Source organism: Juglans microcarpa x Juglans regia, chromosome 7D, assembly GCF_004785595.1.
Source record: "Juglans microcarpa x Juglans regia isolate MS1-56 chromosome 7D, Jm3101_v1.0, whole genome shotgun sequence".
Taxonomy (NCBI): domain Eukaryota; kingdom Viridiplantae; phylum Streptophyta; class Magnoliopsida; order Fagales; family Juglandaceae; genus Juglans; species Juglans microcarpa x Juglans regia.
Window position 1 is genome coordinate 12,372,811 of NC_054606.1, and position 12,343 is coordinate 12,385,153.

The window sequence follows — 12,343 nt, forward strand, 5'->3', positions numbered from 1 at the left end:
CTTAGTTTGGTTTTCTTGCTAAGTTTCTAATTGTATTTGTCTTGTGAATGAGATCTTCTAGATCATAAAGAAGACAAAAAGAAAAACCATAGTATTCTCCAGAAAGTACTAGTGTCATAAAAATATATTAAAAACTGGCTTGGGGAGATTGCTTGTCTTGATCCTGATCTAGTGTTTTGTATTTTCTTGTCTTCTATTCGTTCTTTCCCTCCATAAACATGGCCAATTAAAGGTGATTGGGAACTAATCGTGACGTGGATTGATGATAAGCTGGCGGCCACTGATTTGTCAACAGATGGGCATCAATCAATATCATGCACATATATAGGGTTTTCGGAAATAAGAAAGACTTCCCAAAAGATTTTCCTCTGATTCATAATGATATTTGGACATTTTTGTACGACATGCTCAAGTAAGCAGGTGATTATGTCGTTGCCCAGTTTCAAGATTTTTTCCAAAGTGGTAATAATCACATCACTCGTGCTTCGGTGCCACTGTCTTAATCTCAATCAACAATGCCATTATATGCAGTTTGATGGTCTAGGGTTTCCTTCTGTCTCATTCTATACTAGACATTATAAGTTATTTTATTTTTAAATTGGTATATAAAATATATATATATATATATATATATATATATATATCATCCATCTCAGTATTTTAATGGTAAGATTTAATTTGTGAGATTTAAAATTTATTTTTTAAAATTAAATTATGTCATACAAGTATTTTATTAAGTGTACTCTATACAAAGAATTGATAAGATAATTTTTCATTATTAATATATTAGATTCACATGTACCGTACGGAACGTTATACACACGATATATATAACACCCATAATCTCATATTATGGCAGCCTTCAAAATTATTGAAGTTCTAATTAATAATGTTTGAAATACTTTTTCATTTATTAATAAAAGCATATAGGGTATCTATAAAAGTATATAGATATAAGACATTAATTAAAGGAAAAATTCTGCATACAAGTCTTACACCATACACCTGCACACCTTATCAACATGTGATTCATCATTTTTTTCATTCTAATTAAAGTTGTTCTAAATGCAAACCGTTGGGATGCCTTCTTCTAATTTGTTTTTGTAAAATTCTACTTTATTAGACGACAAAACGCAAAATTAAGTCTTTTGCTTTTTGTTTAAACATCTTCGGAGGCAATAGGAAGTAGAAGATTAAAAGAAATGACCAGGAATAGAAATGAGGATATCAAAGTGCATGCATGCCATACAAACAAAGCAGAAAGCTACATTTTCATTGAGCAATTTAAACTGTGGCTTGAGAGCAGATAGAGATTCTTTTATCTTTTTCAATTATTGTAAGTGTTGCGGATGTGTTTGTATCACTGTCTAACGACCTCTAGTAACCTACAATCAGAAGGTAGGCAGGGCTCAGTGTGTGTGGGATATCTTTGATGCCTAAATCAATATAAAGTGTGGAGAGTATTTCAAGGTTCAAGGTGATTAGAAGTTACCTTAGGAGTGCTCTTTAACCTTCTTTTTTTATATGAGTTGGGCGTGTGATGATAAATCTTGCCTTGCGGCTTACCCTTCTCTAATCTTTGCTGGATCCCAAATTGTTAGGGTTCCAGATCAGCTATTATGTAGGAGGGAATTAATTCTCTAGGTGGTTATTACACTAGATATTATCTGCCTGTTATGTTATTAATTAGTGGTTAATGACAATTGGATTAGAATTTCGCATTGGCACGTTATGGCATGTTGGCCCTTTGAATTTTGATCAGCAGGTCTTTACCTTCATTGGCTCGGCCCACTCTTTAAGAGGGACTATTTGGCCCTCCAGTAAGCATTAATATAAAAATAAGAGGTACAAGAAGTGGGGTGAGTCATAACAAAAACTCTTGTTATCGTGAACTAAGTAACTGGGATTGCCAAAGAATTTGATTTGCTATGATTCAGTTAGTGGAACAAAGATATGAGATTGGAGGCCACAATGGGTAAGACTCGTAAGAGGGCAAGTAGCTATATTAACCCATGAGCTAGCCTATTGGAGTATTGGTAGTGCACGGATTGGCACGCAATCATATTAACTATTGAGCCTAGGGTAATGAAACCCTTACTATTCGTTACTACTCGTCTACTACCCAAAGCGCATGTGACTTTTTTTTTTCATTTGCCTTGATTCAAAAACTTTGTCAGAAGCTTGAGGAGCTCATATCTTGTCCCCCATTTGTGCCCATGCCAGTCCTTCTTAGAAGCTCAGTTTGAACTCCCCTTCGTGCCCAAAACAGCCGTCGCGCCCAATAGCTCAGGACCTGAGCCCTCCCCTCCAACCAAAAGCCATCGTAAACAGCGTTGACCCAAGACGGGTCTACTCCCGCACATGAACTCTCTCTCTCTCTCGCTGAAGCCCCCTTTGTGTTCCGCCTCCTGCAGTGGCCAGCCACTGTTAAATGGCACTAGCTTGAGACAGAGAGGCCGAAGGCGCGCGTGCGCGCACACACACACACACACTCTCTCTCTCTCTCTCTATCTCTCTCTCTCTCTCTCCGAGACGAAGACATCAAGTCCAAGCTGAGCGTCTGCTCACCTCCACATTGTGCCTCCTGTGATGGCCAATAACACGATCTCAAGTGAGGATACTTCTCTCTCCCTCTCCTTCACCTCTCTCCCACACTAACTCTCTCTGTGTGTCAAGTTCGAGTGACATAACAGTAGCTGCTACCATCGCCATGCATAACAAGCACCTCTCTTGAACTTCCAGGTAAGCCCCCACATTTTCCCTATAATTTTTCACTATTTATTTTGTTCTTCAATGTATTTGGGGCTCCAGCTATTGCCATCAATCACCACCTTCAAACCAAATGGTATTTCTCATGTAACATGTGTGGGCATGCCTCTATGTGCAACAATAGTTTGAAAATTGCATACTTTGTATGTGTGTATTTGATGCTTCAACACGAACGATATTGAGTCCTACAATAGGAACAAGGATATTACAATTGATTATTACTTATTACTTAGGAAAAAAGATTTTTATTATTGTAACAACAATCTAGAAATATATCGATGAAGATAAATTTTGTTTTGAGCGAGGACTTTATTTATGTCTGGTGTGAATAGCTAAGCTTATCTCATCTCATCTCAAGGGATTAAATTTAAAAACAAATTGTGGGCAAGGTAATCCAACTCTTATTTGACATGATAGTTGGTATTTACAAGTAAGTGGGTTGATAATTTCTTATTCCACCCACGTTTTTTATACAAACTCAGTGCTCTTAAGATTAAAGTATTTGGGTTAAGCAAGTCTTGATAACAATACTTTCTGAGGAGTCTACCATATTATTGGATTGTAATCTGATATATGTTTTTATTGCTATGTATTTCTTTATTAAACAAATTTGTTTTTGTTGTCTTTATTATTATTATTATTATTATTAATTTATTTTTGTTGTCTTTGTTTCTTATGTTATGTGTGTGTAGGGATGGAACCAAATGTTGGAAATGAGGATGTTGAAGAACCAAAGGAGGGAATGTCATTTTCCTTGGTTGAGGAAGTAAGGGCATACCATACGAGGTATGCAAAGCAAGTTGGTTTTGGAGTGAGAAAATGAAGTTCCAAAATCTGAGCTAATGGAAAAGTAAGGTATTTCACCCTTGCATGTGTCTGTCAAGGCATGTCTGTGAGCATATCGTCGAATATTCTTAAATCTAGACCAATGGAACATAAAGGATGCAAAGCAAAGATCAATGTCATATTGGATTCTGAATGAGAGTTTTGCTTGACCCATGTTGTGCTTGAGCACACTCATACTCTCGGTCTTGGAAAAGCAAGATACATTAGACGTCATAAGAAGTTGGATGAGCAGATGAAAGTTATATAAAGTTGCCACCATCCAACTTTTAAGCCGTAATATGCCTCAAATTTGGTAAGTCTAATTAAAAAATAATACCCACAAAGTTTTAATTAAGCTTATCATGAATGATGAAATCTTTTATCATTCTTTTGCAGGTGGTGTTTTGTGACCAATGAACAATGTCCCTACGATTCCATGCTACTTTTATTGGTCTTCATTTGCTATATATTGTTTTAGGCAAAACAACCTGACCCCTTAAAAGAAAAATTATGGTGAAAAAAAAAGTAAACGTTCTGTGTACATGCAAAAATTTAATCCGAGGATAAAATAAGAAATCACTTGAATCCATATCATACAAGTTTAGGGGTCTGAGTACTGGAACAATAAAATCATTAGAAACCCCTAAATTCACTACGAAATTAAGGAAAAGAGAGCATTATACAATATGGGGGTGAAAAAAAAAAAAAAAAAGGAATTCCATTACTTCAAACCAACCAGTTGCTAAAATTAGTGACCTGAAGTCTTCATTCAACTGAGGTATTGGAAAGTTTCATTGTAACACTCCCTTCCCTTAAGCAAGGAGTGTCACATATTTTTCATAAAATAAACCCATCAAGAGACCTTGTATTTCATAAATGAAATTAGAAATTTATTTTGTAGAAAATGTCTAATAAATTGTCTTCCAAAAACATTAAATGAATAAACTGAATAAAATTCATGTCATAAAAGTATGTTTTATTTTAGAAAGTCTGAACTAAAATTTATTGCTCCTTCTATTCCTGGCATGCCTGCTCGTATTTATCATCCTCACCTGAGTAGTTAAAAACATGAAAACAAACAAAAATGAGTCGAAGACTCAGCAAGAAATCCATCACAACGTAAACATAATAAACATAAGGTTTTCATAAAAACTTTCATACTGAGAGTTTAAATTCATGACTATTCATATTGATGCTTATGTTATGCATGACTATTTTAACTGAATTAACTGACTGTTCTGACCGATTTATCTGATTTAACTAATTTATCTGACTGGCCAACATACTTAACCCTGTGTGCGAGGTTGTGCACCGGCCCCACATCCTACGGCCGCAAGGGGAGCCGCTGATAGTATTCTAGCATACTATGGTGGACCATGACTGAGTTCGTGGCTTGCACATCCACCCTGAAACTGAACTGCATTGGTACCATGCATCTGAATAGCCATCTGATTAACTGATCTGATCTTATCTTGCACTTGAATTTAAGATAGCTTACGTGTCTTATACACATGAGATGCATGGCATATTACATACATAATCATAATTTCTGAATTTAAACATGATGCAGAATGACAAAATCGTACACTATCCTGGATGACATGTTTTCATATGACATGAGTGATTCATAAATAATTGGCTGGAAATGAACTGGCTTGAATAATACTTATTTATAAGCTGAACTGTGATGATCCTAATTTGTGATCAAATTACTTACCTCGCTGCGCTTCTTTTTGAATATCATTTCGTAACTCGACACCTATACACAATAATAACTATCACTAAATTCGTCTAGGAACAATATGTATCAATATCCTACTTAATTAAATTCACAATCTAAAAGATAGTCAAATAAACCTTTTGTTTAACACAATAATCAATAAATCCTAGTATTTAAATAATAACATATTATAATTTAGTAGGATACTAGGGCTATTTTAAAATAAGTCATAAAAATCTCGATTAATAGATTTAGAATCCCATGATTAACATAATTAATTAATTTAACAAGAAATCTAATAAATACTAATATCATTTTAAATATACTTAACATATTCCTTATATTTTTCTATTTAAAGTATAACATAATAATTTTATTAAAATCCTACTAAATAGACAAAGGAAATATTAACTAAAATATTAGGCTCAATAGTATACTTTAAAATATATTTCAAATTTTTTAAACACTTTCGTATAAAAATGAGCCCATGACTAATATATTTATTTAAGTAAAAACTCATCTTTAAAATATTAAGCCCAACTCAACTTTAAATAAAATGACTTAATAAAATCCATAATTAACATATACTTAAAAGTAAGGTTATAAGTGTAATTATACTTAAAATAATCCTTCAAGATAATAGATTAAAAAGGGCATATTTGTAATCTCATCCACAATTGCACTTAGTAAACTGAAACCTAAAGCAAATACATATATATTTTGCAGAAAAACAGAGGGCTCGGGAGAGAGAGGCGCGCGTAGCAAGGACTCACCGAGAGAGAGGTTGACGTGTGGCAGTTCTGGGTTGCTGGCGGGGGTCATGGCGGCGCAGTTGGAGGGTCCTTGTGGTGGTGCGACAACGAGAGAGGGAGAGAGAGCTGTCGGCAGAGCTTACCGAGAGGGGGGAGGAGCACATGCTGAGCTGGGTGGCTGACGGTCGGGTGCTTATCGTGGTGGTGCGAGGCCGAGGGAAGTGAACCATACGTCAGTTTTTGTGGCTTCCTGAGTGGTTTTTCGGCATCCTGAGATGGCTATCGTGCAGGAGAAACAGAGGCTTCGGGCTTCGCATTCGTGGCTGCTGCGGCGTGCTTTGGCAGCTGAGGGTGGTCTGATATCTTCTAGGGTGGCCGGTGGTGGCGTCGACGTGTTCTGGGCAGCGTGGAGTTGCTGCAAAGGGAAAGGAGCTGCGCTGGTGCTATGGTCTTGTGTGGCTGGGTAGCTGCTTTCTCTTGGTCCGAACGTCACGGTGGTGGAAGTCTCTTCACAGTGGCGTGCACGATTGTGCACGGTCTGGACGGTGGAGTTGCCGCGATGGTTTCGTTGTCGAGTCGTGGCCCTTCATGGTTGCTGTTGCCGGTGCTCTATTTGAGGAGTGTAAAACAGGGCTACGTTTCGTGCATGATTGTGGCGCACGGAGTGGTTTTAGACTCCCAATGGTTGGCTTCCGATGCGTACGTGGTGAAATCGTTGAACGTGGAGGAGCCGTTGTAACACCCCGCATTTTAGTGTATTTTTACTAAAGGATTATTTTTATTTATTTAAATTTTATTCTCGTATTTTAAAATTGGTTGGATTTTTAATGAGTTTATTTCTATGATTTTAATTGGTGGAAATTAATTTTTATGTGCTTTCTTAATATTTATTTATTGTGGTGCATTTAAATTGTTTTTCATATTTAATTAATTACCGTGGGATTTAATTATTTCAATTTGACTTTACCATTACGTTTAAATTATTTTATTTAACTTGTGGTTTTAAAATCGTTTCCGTTGGATCATTTTCGTGACCCAAGTTATGAGGATTGGACCTCATTTCTTTTTCCTCTATTTTTCTTTTCCTTTTCTTTTTCTTTTCTTCTTTTCTTTTTTTTTTCTTTTCTTTTCTTTTTCTCCTGCTGGCTTTCCTTCTCGGCCGCGACTCTTCCTCTCCCTCTCTCTCTCTCTCTCCGTCAGTTCTTCCTCACCGCCCAGCCCGCCGCCGTCGCGCCGCCGTGCGCGACACCGCCCTTCCGACCAGCTCCCCCTCCCTCCGGCGACCTCACCTCCCAAATCTCAGCCCCTACCTCGCCGCCGTGAGCCGACGGTGGCCTTCACCGCCCAGCCCGCTAGCTTCCCCAGCCGCCGGCGACCTCACCCCACCAACCTCACCTCCATCCGTGCCGCCGTTAACCACCAGTAGCCCTTCGAAGCCGCGGCACTCTTTCCGCCGTTGCGCCGCCGTCGCACCACCATTGGCCACCATTTTCCTACCACATCATCCTCGACCTCTTAGCAACCCATTGGACCCAACCCCAGCTCCGATCCGTCACCGGTGAAGCCCCATCAAGTCCATCTCCAATTTGCACATTTTTGGCCTAAAACCACCCCTTGCGCCGCCACCCACGGCAAACCACCACCACCACTAGCTTCACCGACCTCCCTAGGCCCTACCCTATCAATCTTGGGTCTTCTTTTGTCCTCGTTAAAAAGTTGGTATTTGTGACCCACGGCCACAGTGTATTTTACACTGTGGTGTTGCTCAAACGTCGCCTTTTTCAACTTCGTGATCCTCGAAAAATTATTATATTGCACTGTAAGTATTTCTCCAAAGAACTTTCGTAATTTAAATGTATTTTTGCACTAACCCATTTCACTGTGTTTTTGGCATGCCGGACTGAGTCCGAGGAGTTCGGGGGTCGGATGGATTTGTGATTGGAGTTGTTTGGTTGAATTGGATATTTGTTGTTGATGGGTTGGTTGGATTTGTTGGTTTGGATATTGTGTTGGTACATGTGCATTTCATTATTTCATGCATGATCATGTTTGTAAAAGAAAACTGGGTTTTCGTGTATTGCATTCATGTTCATGTGATTTGAAAAGCTATGATTTTATGTGATGATATTTTTGGTGCGTGTGTATCACGACCCCAAGCCGAGATGGGGTATTAACTCGGTGGAGCTCCTCTGGTTACTCGGGAGCGGAATATACTGAGTAACGTCCCCTGGATTGTCGCCGGGCGACAATGGGATCGGACGAGATGGTCTCGTGCCGACTCCGTGGTCCTTCTGCTGGCGGGGACTAGAGGATGTCTGGCCACGTACGCGCTGGGCGCGGAACTGGGCATCGCTCGTTGCGTAGTGTGAGTGCTTGGCCATGTACGCGCTGGGCGCGGAACTGAGCACCGCTGCGAAGCCAGGACGTGCGGATGGTCCATAGGGGAGACCATGGTGCATATGGAAATAATGCATGGTGCATTTGGTATTAATGCACTATTTTCTGGGAAAATAGTGCGAGTTGATTTTTGGGTAAATCATTTTCTAGGAAAATGTTTTACGGATAATTTGGACCAAAATGGGATTTTGGTGTGTGTTGGAAATTTATCATTTTCGGAGACAATGATGTTTTGTGGAAAATTGCATGTTTTCATGTGCATGCATGTTAGTTGCATTTAATGCATTTTGTATTACGTTGTTGTTTGGGTTATACTTACCTGCGAGACCATTTTGTGGTATCGCAGATTTTGATGCTGATGAGGAGGAGGAGGGCGAGCCTGAGGAGACGGCTCCGCCTGAGGAGTGATCTGGGATCACTCGTTTGTACATTTAAAACTATTGTAAATTATTTTATGGATGACTGTATAGCTGCTATTTAAATCTTTACTGATGTTTGATTGTAATTAAATTCTGGTACTTAGTTGACTATCCGCTGCGTTATTTCATTTGAACACTGTTGCATGTACACACACTGGCACTTCTTTGGGATGTGTGACCGTGTTGTCACCATCCTGGCGTCTCGATCCCTGTGTATTTTTATAGGGGGATTGGGGGCGCCACAGCCGTGGCTGGGTCGATGGTGGATTTGCCGTGATCCTTGCTAAGTCTAGCTTGCTTGGTGCACGGCAGTTTCCGAATCATGATGGCGGCAGAATGTTTGTGCATAAGAGAAATAGAGGAGATAATTTCTACGTGCATTATACGTGAATAAATAGGTGATGGGAAAAAATCCTAGGGAAAAAGAGAGAGAGGCGTGCATGCAGTGCAGCAGTGGAAACGGAAGTGTATCGTGTGGAACGTGGAGTATGATACAAGATCTCACGGCTCGGGCTTTTTGACCCAATAAATAAAATAATAATAATTTAGACCCAATAAAAATTATAGGATTATTGAGCCGGGTCGTTACATTCATAGTATAATATAAGCCAGCAAAGAAGTGGTAAGCTTACTTCTTAATTCTTTATTTACTCTTTCCTGTATTGATAAATCTATGCTACTTGTACACCTCTATTGTGCACTATTTGGATTTAGATAATGTGTTTTCAAATAAATTATTGTACACTACTCCATGATAATTTTAGCCCCAATGATTACACTCTTTTATATCTGCCTCATCTAATAGTTGAGAGTTCTATACCTTTTCTGTTTTTCCCAAGCCCCCAAATACAACACAAAAAATCCTTTTGTGGCATGACAGGCCACGCACACATGCTTGTCCTTCACTACTTCAAAGCAGCTTTGCTCAGTCAATGTTACAACATTTTATAGTGACAAGAAATTGGTAAGTGCAACATTTTAAGTTTCAAAGCTCTTGATGTTAGGCAGGGACAAGAAATTCCACACAACATCTATACTTTTAATACTTTCTTTACCCAACACCAAGGGCAGTAGAAGTTGGTAAGTGCAACTACTTTTGTAATGCTTCAAAATGATTATACTTTTGGTAGACAAGAGTTTGAACAAGTTGTGGATATTATATAAGTGCGAAAGGATTTGAACATTGTATCTATAACATTATAACAAATCCACATTGTCCAAATACGAAAGTTTAGACAACAACCAAAAAAACTTAAACATTCACTAATGAGTACAAAGTCTTAGGCCGAGTTTGGTTAAACAGATGCGACGAGAAATCTGTGAATAGTTGTGAGATAATTAGTGAATAGTAGTGAAATTGTATGAATTAAGATTTTTATAGAGTTTTGAGAAATGAGAGAGAAAAAGTTGAATAAAAAATTATAAAGTTAAAAGTGGGTTAGAATATAATTTTTTATATTATTTTTGTTTTGAAATTTAAAAAATTGAATTATTTTTCATGTTTTGTTTTGAAGTTTGGGAAAGTTTTAATGACTAGATGAAAAAGTTGAAAAGTAAAAAATTTGAAATTGAAAAATATTTGTGTTTGGATGGTTTTTAGATATTGAGATGAGATTTGATGAGATGAGATTGTTTCATAGATTTGTGAAACCAAACCAGACCTTATTCTATTTTGGTTCCAACTTCATATAAAGTGAGACAAAGATTGAGTAGCTTCTACTTGTTGGAGTCTTAAAATGCTCAAAAAAAGCAATTAAGGGTATCAACGCTTTCAAATTGGAAAAATGTATATACGAATTGAAAATCTTTTTTTTTTTTTGGATAGAATATAAGAATTGAAACTATTACCATTTCAATGGTGGAAAATCAAAGAGAGATTACTTGGAGGATCGAGGGGAGCAGCTGTGCATGGTGATGGCAGCAGCAGCAGCAGCACCTAAGACGCTGAAAGAGTTAGTAACTTAGTGTGGGAGTGTGGCGAAATAGAGGGAGAGAGAAGTACCTTCACGTGAGATGACAACGTTGTATAGTGGCCACACAACAGGAGGCACGACGCAATGGGGGAGGAGACTTGGCCTGGGCACAACACTAGGGCTTTTGAGAGAGAGAGAGAGAGAGAGAGAGAGAGAGAGAGAGAGAGAGAGAGAGAGTTAGTGTGGGAGAGAGGCGCATGAATGAGTATGGGGTATATCTCACCTTTGACGGCGCCGTCAAATCCACGTCGGGAGGCACAACTTGAAAGGGAGTTGACTCAACCTTGTTCGTGTTTGGCCTGGTGCAATGTGACGCCATTGAACGGTGGCCACGACGAGAGGCTCAACGCGATGGAGAGGAGGAGGGATGCGGTACGAAAATGTTTGGGCATCTGAGCTTGTGTTTGAGTTTCAAAATGCAAAAGCTTGGTCTGACAGGAAGAGAAAAGAAAAATAAAAGAAAACCACGTGGGCTTTGGGTAGTAGATGGATAGTAACGAGTGAAAGAAATGATAGAATAGTTTGGTTTCTTGTACCAAACCAACATGTATTCTATTGAACGTATATACCATAGTAGAGCTGCTTACACTTATTATAGAATATACATTAAGAAAGGAAATATACAATACAACAGATCATGTACAGCTAAGGAAATATTGCAAAGGACCAAGAATATATTACAAAGATCAAGGGATCGATTAGTCCCCATCTGAGGCTCGATCTGCAGACAATGACTGAGATATATCATTTGAATTAGATATTGATCTTCCATCTATGGTCTGTTGATTTGATTCTCTTTCCTTAGAGAGGTTAGCTAAGACATGTCTATTAACCCTAAGAATGAGGCTTCATAAAAAATCACATGTCTACTTAGGATAAGTTTTCAAGTCATTGGGTCAAAACATTTGTAATCTTTGTAATTTGAGTAGCATATGAGAAATATGTGCTTTTTGGATCTGTACATCAACTTGTGGATGTTGTAGGGACAAATGAGTGGGAAGCAAGCACAACCGAAGACCCTCAAGAAGGAGTAGTTTGGTTGTTTGTGTAGAAGCTAGACATAAGGTGATTGATTTTGCAAGACTACAGTGGGCAGTCTATTGATGAGATATATACTAGTATTCAAAACATCTATCAAATACTCAAGAGGAAGTTTGGATTGTGCTAATAAAGCCAGACTAGTTTCCACTGTGTGCCTATGCTTTTTCTCAGCTAGCTCATTTTGTTGGGCAATATTGGGACAAGATAATTTGTGCAAAATGCCATTGGACTCAAGGAATCTAGTGAACTAAGTTGAGGTAAACTATCCACCTCCATCAGATTGAAAAGCCTTGATCCTTTTAGTCAACAGGTTTTCTACCATGCATTTGAATTTAACAAAACACTCAAATGTTTGAGATTTGAGTGTGAGAGGATAAGTCCATGTAAAACAAGAAGATTATCAATAAAGGTGATATAATATTTGCATCCATTATTAGCAATAACATG